This window comes from Opisthocomus hoazin, unplaced genomic scaffold (genome assembly GCF_030867145.1).
Source record: "Opisthocomus hoazin isolate bOpiHoa1 unplaced genomic scaffold, bOpiHoa1.hap1 HAP1_SCAFFOLD_157, whole genome shotgun sequence".
Taxonomy (NCBI): Eukaryota; Metazoa; Chordata; class Aves; order Opisthocomiformes; family Opisthocomidae; genus Opisthocomus; species Opisthocomus hoazin.
Window position 1 is genome coordinate 7,501 of NW_027449010.1, and position 10,000 is coordinate 17,500.

The following is a 10,000-nucleotide window of genomic DNA, read 5'->3' on the forward strand; positions in this document are numbered from 1 at the left end:
GGCAACGGCCACCGGAGCCTGCGGGCAAGCAGCGGCTTCGCGCGGCTTCTGGCAGTCGGAAGCGCCGTGAGCGATAGGTAGGAGGCAGAACGGCCACGGCCAGGGCCGCCGGGCAACGCCCGAGTCTGCCGGCTGAGCCGCGGGTGACAAGCGTTCGAGTGCCGGCGACCGCCGCCGGTCTCGGCCCGGCCCTGGAGAAACCCCTCTTGGAGCCTTCGCTCCAGTCGGCAACGGCCACCGGAGCCTGCGGGCAAGCAGCGGCTTCGCGCGGCTTCTGGCAGTCGGAAGCGCCGTGCGCGATAGGTAGGAGGCAGAACGGCCACGGCCAGGGCCGCCGGGCAACGCCCGAGTCTGCCGGCTGAGCCGCGGGTGACAAGCGTTCGAGTGCCGGCGACCGCCGCCCGTCTCGGCCCGGCCCTGGAGAAACCCCTCTTGGAGCCCTCGCTCCAGTCGGCAACGGCCACCGGAGCCTGCGGGCAAGCAGCGGCTTCGCGCGGCTTCTGGCAGTCGGAAGCGCCGTGAGCGATAGGTAGGAGGCAGAACGGCCACGGCCAGGGCCGCCGGGCAACGCCCGAGTCTGCCGGCTGAGCCGCGGGTGACAAGCGTTCGAGTGCCGGCGACCGCCGCCGGTCTCGGCCCGGCCCTGGAGAAACCCCTCTTGGAGCCTTCGCTCCAGTGGGCAACGGCCACCGGAGCCTGCGGGCAAGCAGCGGCTTCGCGCGGCTTCTGGCAGTCGGAAGCGCCGTGCGCGATAGGTAGGAGGCAGAACGGCCACGGCCAGGGCCGCCGGGCAACGCCCGAGTCTGCCGGCTGAGCCGCGGGTGACAAGCGTTCGAGTGCCGGCGACCGCCGCCCGTCTCGGCCCGGCCCTGGAGAAACCCCTCTTGGAGCCCTCGCTCCAGTCGGCAACGGCCACCGGAGCCTGCGGGCAAGCAGCGGCTTCGCGCGGCTTCTGGCAGTCGGAAGCGCCGTGCGCGATAGGTAGGAGGCAGAACGGCCACGGCCAGGGCCGCCGGGCAACGCCCGAGTCTGCCGGCTGAGCCGCGGGTGACAAGCGTTCGAGTGCCGGCGACCGCCGCCGGTCTCGGCCCGGCCCTGGAGAAACCCCTCTTGGAGCCCTCGCTCCAGTCGGCAACGGCCACCGGAGCCTGCGGGCAAGCAGCGGCTTCGCACGGCTTCTGGCAGTCGGAAGCGCCGTGCGCGACAGGTAGGAGGCAGAACGGCCACGGCCAGGGCCGCCGGGCAACGCCCGAGTCTGCCGGCTGAGCCGCGGGTGACAAGCGTTCGAGTGCCGGCGACCGCCGCCCGTCTCGGCCCGGCTCTGGAGAAACCCCTCTTGGAGCCCTCGCTCCAGTCGGCAACGGCCACCGGAGCCTGCGGGCAAGCAGCGGCTTCGCGCGGCTTCTGGCAGTCGGAAGCGCCGTGCGCGATAGGTAGGAGGCAGAACGGCCACGGCCATGGCCGCCGTGCAACGCCCGAGTCTGCCGGCTGAACCGCGAGTAGCTGCAGCGGTTCGATGGCGCTGGTCCGCGAGCGCCAGCCCTCTGCCCTAGTATACGGACAGCGAGGTCCCCGGCCCCGGCGGGCTCGAAGAGAACCGTCTTCCCCCAGCGGGGAGGCGCGCGAGCGCCGCCGACTCTTACCATGACGTAACTGGAGGCAGCGCAAAGCAGCGACCCCTTCGGCAGCTCCGAAGAAGAACCGGGCAAGACGTCTACCTGCCAGAACCGCGGTGGAGCCAAAGTCCCGCCGGAGCGAGGTAGACGAGGCATCCCTTTCCGCCGGCAGCTCCGGCGGCCACATCGGGCACACCGGACCCGGCGGACGGTAAAACGGGTAGACCTGGCCTCCCTGCCGGCAGAACGGGTAGACGAGGCCTCCCTGCCTGGAACCGGGTAGACCTGGCATCCCTGCCGGAAGCGGGTAGACCTGGCATCCCTGCCGGTAAAACGGGTAGACCTGGCCTCCCTGCCGGCAGAACGGGTAGACGAGGCCTCCCTGCCTGGAACCGGGTAGACCTGGCATCCCTGCCGGAAGCGGGTAGACCTGGCATCCCTGCCGGTAAAACGGGTAGACCTGGCCTCCCTGCCGGCAGAACGGGTAGACGAGGCCTCCCTGCCTGGAACCGGGTAGACCTGGCATCCCTGCCGGAAGCGGGTAGACCTGGCATCCCTGCCGGCAAAACGGGTAGACCTGGTCTCCCTGCCGCCAAAACGGGTAGACCTGGCCTCCCTGCAGGTAAAACGGGTAGACCTGGCCTCCCTGCCGGCAGAACGGGTAGACCTGGCCTCCCTGCCGCCACAACGGGTAGACCTGGCATCCCTGCCGGCAAAACGGGTAGACCTGGTCTCCCTGCCGGTAAAACGGGTAGACCTGTTCTCCCTGCAGGTAAACCGGGTAGACCTGGCCTCCCTGCCGGTAAAACGGGTAGACCTGGCCTCCCTGCCGGCAGAACGGGTAGACCTGGCATCCCTGCCGGCAAAACGGGTAGACCTGGTCTCCCTGCCGGTAAAACGGGTAGACCTGGTCTCCCTGCAGGTAAAACGGGTAGACCTGTTATCCCTGCTGGCAAAACGGGTAGACCTGGTCTCCCTGCAGCCAGAACGGGTAGACCTGGCATCCCTGCCGGCAAAACGGGTAGACCTGGTCTCCCTGCCGGCAAAAAGGGTAGACCTGTTCTCCCTGCCGCCAGAACGGGTAGACCTGGCCTCCCTGCCGGTAAAACGGGTAGACCTGGTCTCCGTGCAGGTAAAACGGGTAGACCTGGCATCCCTGCCGGCAGAACGGGTAGACCTGGTCTCCCTGCCGGTAAAACGGGTAGACCAGGCCTCCCTGCAGGTAAAACGGGTAGACCTGTTATCCCTGCCGGCAAAACGGGTAGACCTGGCATCCCTGCCGGCAAAACGGGTAGACCTGGTCTCCCTGCCGGTAAATGGGTAGACCTGGTCTCCCTGCCGCTAGAACGGGTAGACCTGGCCTCCCTGCCGGCAGAACGGGTAGACCTGGCCTCCCTGCCGGTAAAACGGGTAGACCTGGCATCCCTGCAGGTAAAACGGGTAGACCTGGCATCCCTGCCGGCAAAACGGGTAGACCTGGTCTCCCTGCCGGTAAAACGGGTAGACCTGTTCTCCCTGCCGGTAAAACGGGTAGACCTGTTCTCCCTGACGCCAGAACGGGTAGACCTGGCATCCCTGCCGGCAAAACGGGTAGACCTGGTCTCCCTGCCGGCAAAAAGGGTAGACCTGTTCTCCCTGCCGCCAGAACGGGTAGACCTGGCCTCCCTGCCGGTAAAACGGGTAGACCTGGTCTCCGTGCAGGTAAAACGGGTAGACCTGGCATCCCTGCCGGCAGAACGGGTAGACCTGGTCTCCCTGCCGCCAGAACGGGTAGACCTGGCATCCCTGCCGGCAAAACGGGTAGACCTGGTCTCCCTGCCGGTAAAACGGGTAGACCTGGCCTCCCTGCAGGTAAAACTGGTAGACCTGTTATCCCTGCCGGCAAAACGGGTAGACCTGGCATCCCTGCCGGCAAAACGGGTAGACCTGGTCTCCCTGCCGGTAAATGGGTAGACCTGGTCTCCCTGCCGCTAGAACGGGTAGACCTGGCCTCCCTGCCGGCAGAACGGGTAGACCTGGCCTCCCTGCCGGTAAAACGGGTAGACCTGGCATCCCTGCAGGTAAAACGGGTAGACCTGGCATCCCTGCCGGCAAAACGGGTAGACCTGGTCTCCCTGCCGGTAAAACGGGTAGACCTGTTCTCCCTGCAGGTAAAACGGGTAGACCTGTTCTCCCTGCCGCCAGAACGGGTAGACCTGGCATCCCTGCCGGCAAAACGGGTAGACCTGGTCTCCCTGCCGGTAAATGGGTAGACCTGGTCTCCCTGCAGGTAAATCGGGTAGACCTGTTATCCCTGCCGGCAAAACGGGTAGACCTGGTCTCCCTGCAGCCAGAACGGGTAGACCTGTTCTCCCTGCCGGCAAAACGGGTAGACCTGGTCTCCCTGCCGGCAAAAAGGGTAGACCTGTTCTCCCTGCCGCCAGAACGGGTAGACCTGGTCTCCCTGCCGGTAAATGGGTAGACCTGGTCTCCCTGCCGGCAATATGGGTAGACCTGGCCTCCCTGCCGCTAGAACGGGTAGACCTGGCATCCCTGCCGGTAAAACGGGTAGACCTGGCCTCCCTGCCGGCAGAAGGGGTAGACCTGGCCTCCCTGCCGGTAAAACGGGTAGACCTGGCATCCCTGCCGGCAGAAGGGGTAGACCTGGCCTCCCTGCCGGCAGAAGGGGTAGACCTGTCCTCCCTGCGGACAGAGCGGGTCGCCCGTGCTGGAGGCCCGTATGCAGGGGTGCCTGCACGGGGTGGGAAGGGCCGGCGGCGGGCTGCCTGTGCTCTCTCAGCCGGGGCGGCGGTGGGGGGGCTTGCGGGGGGTGGCTGGGGTCGGCAGGCCGGCCCTGCCGGAGGCCCGTATGCAGGGGTGCCTGCACGGGGTGGGAAGGGGCGGCGGCGGGGTGCCTGTGCTCTCTCAGCCGGGGCGGCGGTGGGGGGGCTTGCGGGGGTTGTCTGGGGGCGGCAGGCCGGTCCTGCCGGAGGCCCGTATGCAGGGGTGCCTGCACGGGGTGGGAAGGGGCGGCGGCGGGCTGCCTGTGCTGTCTCAGCCGGGGCGGCGGTGGGGGGGCTTGTGGGGGGTGGCTGGGGGCGGCAGGCCGGCCCGGCCGGAGGCCCGTATGCAGGGGTGCCTGCACGGGGTAGGAAGGGCCGGCGGCGGGGTGCCTGTGCTCTCTCAGCCGAGGCGGCGGTGGGGGGGCTTGCGGGGGGTGGCTGGGGGCGGCAGGCCGGCCCTGCCGGAGGCCCGTATGCAGGGGTGCCTGCACGGGGTGGGAAGGGGCAGCGGCGGGCTGCCTGTGCTGTCTCAGCCGGGGCGGCGGTGGGGGGGCCTGCGGCGGGTGGCTGGGGGCGGCAGGCCGGCCCTGCCGGAGGCCCGTATGCAGGGGTGCCTGCACGGGGTGGGAAGGGCCGGCGGCGGGCTGCCTGTGCTGTCTCAGCCGGGGCGGCGGTGGGGGGGCTTGCGGAGGGGTGGCTGGGGTCGGCAGGCCGGCCCTGCCGGAGGCCCGTATGCAGGGGTGCCTGCACGGGGTGGGAAGGGCCGGCGGCGGGCTGCCTGTGCTGTCTCAGCCGGGGCGGCGGTGGGGGGGCTTGCGGGGGGTGGCTGGGGGCGGCAGGCCGGCCCTGCCGGAGGCCCGTATGCAGGGGTGCCTGCACGGGGTGGGAAGGGCCGGCGGCGGGCTGCCTGTGCTGTCTCAGCCATGGCGGCGGTGGGGGGGGTTGCGGGGGGTGGCTGGGGGCGGCAGGCCGGCCCTGCCGGAGGCCCGTATGCAGGGGTGCCTGCACGGGGTGGGAAGGGCCGGCGGCGGGCTGCCTGTGCTGTCTCAGTCGGGGCGGCGGTGGGGGGGCTTGCGGGGGGTGGCTGTGGGCGGCAGGCCGGCCCTGCCGGAGGCCCGTATGCAGGGGTGCCTGCACGGGGTGGGTGGGCCTGCGGCGGGCTGCCTGTGCTCTCTGAGCCGGGGCGGCGGTGGGGGGGGCTTGCGGGGGGTGGCTGGGGTCGGCAGGCCGGCCCTGCCGGAGGCCCGTATGCAGGGGTGCCTGCACGGGGTGGGAAGGGCCGGCGGCGGGCTGCCTGTGCTCTCTCAGCCGGGGCGGCGGTGGGGGGGGTTGCGGGGGGTGGCTGTGGGCGGCAGGCCGGCCCTGCCGGAGGCCCGTATGCAGGGGTGCCTGCACGGGGTGGGAAGGGCCGGCGGCGGGCTGCCTGTGCTGTCTCAGCCGGGGCGGCGGTGGAGGGGCCTGTGGCGGGTGGCTGGGGGCGGCAGGCCGGCCCTGCCGGAGGCCCGTATGCAGGGGTGCCTGCACGGGGTGGGAAGGGCCGGCGGCGGGCTGCCTGTGCTCTCTCAGCCGGGGCGGCGGTGGGGGGGCTTGCGGGGGGTGGCTGGGGTCGGCAGGCCGGCCCTGCCGGAGGCCCGTATGCAGGGGTGCCTGCACGGGGTGGGAAGGGCCGGCGGCGGGCTGCCTGTGCTGTCTCAGCCGGGGCGGCGGTGGGGGGGCTTGTGGGGGGTGGCTGGGGTCGGCAGGCCGGCCCTGCCGGAGGCCCGTATGCAGGGGTGCCTGCACGGGGTGGGAAGGGCCGGCGGCGGGCTGCCTGTGCTCTCTCACCTGGGGCGGCGGTGGGGGGGGTTGCGGGGGGTGGCTGGGGGCGGCAGGCCGGCCCTGCCGGAGGCCCGTATGCAGGGGTGCCTGCACGGGGTGGGAAGGGCCGGCGGCGGGCTGCCTGTGCTGTCTCAGTCGGGGCGGCGGTGGGGGGGCTTGCGGGGGGTGGCTGGGGTCGGCAGGCCGGCCCTGCCGGAGGCCCGTATGCAGGGGTGCCTGCACGGGGTGGGTGGGCCTGCGGCGGGCTGCCTGTGCTCTCTGAGCCGGGGCGGCGGTGGGGGGGCTTGTGGGGGGTGGCTGGGGGCGGCAGGCCGGCCCGGCCGGAGGCCCGTATGCAGGGGTGCCTGCACGGGGTAGGAAGGGCCGGCGGCGGGGTGCCTGTGCTCTCTCAGCCGAGGCGGCGGTGGGGGGGCTTGCGGGGGGTGGCTGGGGGCGGCAGGCCGGCCCTGCCGGAGGCCCGTATGCAGGGGTGCCTGCACGGGGTGGGTGGGCCTGCGGCGGGCTGCCTGTGCTCTCTGAGCCGGGGCGGCGGTGGGGGGGGCTTGCGGGGGGTGGCTGGGGTCGGCAGGCCGGCCCTGCCGGAGGCCCGTATGCAGGGGTGCCTGCACGGGGTGGGAAGGGCCGGCGGCGGGCTGCCTGTGATCTCTCAGCCGGGGCGGCGGTGGGGGGGGTTGCGGGGGGTGGCTGGGGGCGGCAGGCCGGCCCTGCCGGAGGCCCGTATGCAGGGGTGCCTGCACGGGGTGGGAAGGGCCGGCGGCGGGCTGCCTGTGCTGTCTCAGTCGGGGCGGCGGTGGGGGGGCTTGCGGGGGGTGGCTGGGGTCGGCAGGCCGGCCCTGCCGGAGGCCCGTATGCAGGGGTGCCTGCACGGGGTGGGTGGGCCTGCGGCGGGCTGCCTGTGCTCTCTGAGCCGGGGCGGCGGTGGGGGGGGCTTGCGGGGGGTGGCTGGGGTCGGCAGGCCGGCCCTGCCGGAGGCCCGTATGCAGGGGTGCCTGCACGGGGTGGGAAGGGCCGGCGGCGGGCTGCCTGTGATCTCTCAGCCGGGGCGGCGGTGGGGGGGCTTGCGGGGGGTGGCTGGGGTCGGCAGGCCGGCCCTGCCGGAGGCCCGTATGCAGGGGTGCCTGCACGGGGTGGGTGGGCCTGCGGCGGGCTGCCTGTGCTCTCTGAGCCGGGGCGGCGGTGGGGGGGGCTTGCGGGGGGTGGCTGGGGGCGGCAGGCCGGCCCTGCCGGAGGCCCGTATGCAGGGGTGCCTGCACGGGGTGGGTGGGCCTGCGGCGGGCTGCCTGTGCTCTCTGAGCCGGGGCGGCGGTGGGGGGGGTTGCGGGGGGTGGCTGTGGGCGGCAGGCCGGCCCTGCCGGAGGCCCGTATGCAGGGGTGCCTGCACGGGGTGGGAAGGGCCGGCGGCGGGCTGCCTGTGCTGTCTCAGCCGGGGCGGCGGTGGGGGGGCCTGTGGCGGGTGGCTGGGGGCGGCAGGCCGGCCCTGCCGGAGGCCCGTATGCAGGGGTGCCTGCACGGGGTGGGAAGGGCCGGCGGCGGGCTGCCTGTGCTCTCTCAGCCGGGGCGGCGGTGGGGGGGCTTGCGGGGGGTGGCTGGGGTCGGCAGGCCGGCCCTGCCGGAGGCCCGTATGCAGGGGTGCCTGCACGGGGTGGGAAGGGCCGGCGGCGGGCTGCCTGTGCTGTCTCAGCCGGGGCGGCGGTGGGGGGGCTTGTGGGGTGTGGCTGGGGGCGGCAGGCCGGCCCTGCCGGAGGCCCGTATGCAGGGGTGCCTGCACGGGGTGGGAAGGGCCGGCGGCGGGCTGCCTGTGATCTCTCAGCCGGGGCGGCGGTGGGGGGGCTTGCGGGGGGTGGCTGGGGTCGGCAGGCCGGCCCTGCCGGAGGCCCGTATGCAGGGGTGCCTGCACGGGGTGGGTGGGCCTGCGGCGGGCTGCCTGTGCTCTCTGAGCCGGGGCGGCGGTGGGGGGGGCTTGCGGGGGGTGGCTGGGGGCGGCAGGCCGGCCCTGCCGGAGGCCCGTATGCAGGGGTGCCTGCACGGGGTGGGTGGGCCTGCGGCGGGCTGCCTGTGCTCTCTGAGCCGGGGCGGCGGTGGGGGGGGTTGCGGGGGGTGGCTGTGGGCGGCAGGCCGGCCCTGCCGGAGGCCCGTATGCAGGGGTGCCTGCACGGGGTGGGAAGGGCCGGCGGCGGGCTGCCTGTGCTGTCTCAGCCGGGGCGGCGGTGGGGGGGGCCTGTGGCGGGTGGCTGGGGGCGGCAGGCCGGCCCTGCCGGAGGCCCGTATGCAGGGGTGCCTGCACGGGGTGGGAAGGGCCGGCGGCGGGCTGCCTGTGCTCTCTCAGCCGGGGCGGCGGTGGGGGGGCTTGCGGGGGGTGGCTGGGGTCGGCAGGCCGGCCCTGCCGGAGGCCCGTATGCAGGGGTGCCTGCACGGGGTGGGAAGGGCCGGCGGCGGGCTGCCTGTGCTGTCTCAGCCGGGGCGGCGGTGGGGGGGCTTGTGGGGTGTGGCTGGGGGCGGCAGGCCGGCCCTGCCGGAGGCCCGTATGCAGGGGTGCCTGCACGGGGTGGGAAGGGCCGGCGGCGGGCTGCCTGTGCTGTCTCAGCCGGGGCGGCGGTGGAGGGGCCTGTGGCGGGTGGCTGGGGGCGGCAGGCCGGCCCTGCCGGAGGCCCGTATGCAGGGGTGCCTGCACGGGGTGGGAAGGGCCGGCGGCGGGCTGCCTGTGCTCTCTCAGCCGGGGCGGCGGTGGGGGGGCTTGCGGGGGGTGGCTGGGGTCGGCAGGCCGGCCCTGCCGGAGGCCCGTATGCGGGGGTGCCTGCACGGGGTGGGTGGGCCTGCGGCGGGCTGCCTGTGCTCTCTGAGCCGGGGCGGCGGTGGGGGGGGCTTGCGGGGGGTGGCTGGGGTCGGCAGGCCGGCCCTGCCGGAGGCCCGTATGCAGGGGTGCCTGCACGGGGTGGGAAGGGCCGGCGGCGGGCTGCCTGTGATCTCTCAGCCGGGGCGGCGGTGGGGGGGGTTGCGGGGGGTGGCTGGGGGCGGCAGGCCGGCCCTGCCGGAGGCCCGTATGCAGGGGTGCCTGCACGGGGTGGGAAGGGCCGGCGGCGGGCTGCCTGTGCTGTCTCAGTCGGGGCGGCGGTGGGGGGGCTTGCGGGGGGTGGCTGGGGGCGGCAGGCCGGCCCTGCCGGAGGCCCGTATGCAGGGGTGCCTGCACGGGGTGGGTGGGCCTGCGGCGGGCTGCCTGTGCTCTCTCAGCCGGGGCGGCGGTGGGGGGGGCTTGCGGGGGGTGGCTGGGGTCGGCAGGCCGGCCCTGCCGGAGGCCCGTATGCAGGGGTGCCTGCACGGGGTGGGAAGGGGCGGCGGCGGGCTGCCTGTGCTCTCTCAGCCGGGGCGGCGGTGGGGGGGCTTGCGGGGGGTGGCTGGGGGCGGCAGGCCGGCCCTGCCGGAGGCCCGTTTGCAGGGGTGCCTGCACGGGGGTGGGTTGGGGGGGGCGGCGGGAATTTTTTGGTTTTTGTTGCTTTTTTATTTCTTTTTCCGCTTTTGAAACAGAGACGCCGCCCCGTCCTCGGGCGTTTCAGCCGAGCTGATGGAAAGCGGCGCCCCTTCCCGTCGCTTGCGGGGGGGGGTGGTGCAGGAGGGGGGAGGCGGCGCGCGCCTGAAATTCCCCTCGCCACCCCCCGTTTCCGAGACTTCGCCGTATCTAGTGGAAGGCGCTAAGCTTGGCCGGACTGTCTCGCTGAAGGCTTTCTTACTCTGCATCGGTTCTGACGGTGGGCGAGAAAAAAAAACAAAACCAAAGCAGAGCAGGGAAACAGTTACAAAAAGTTCTTG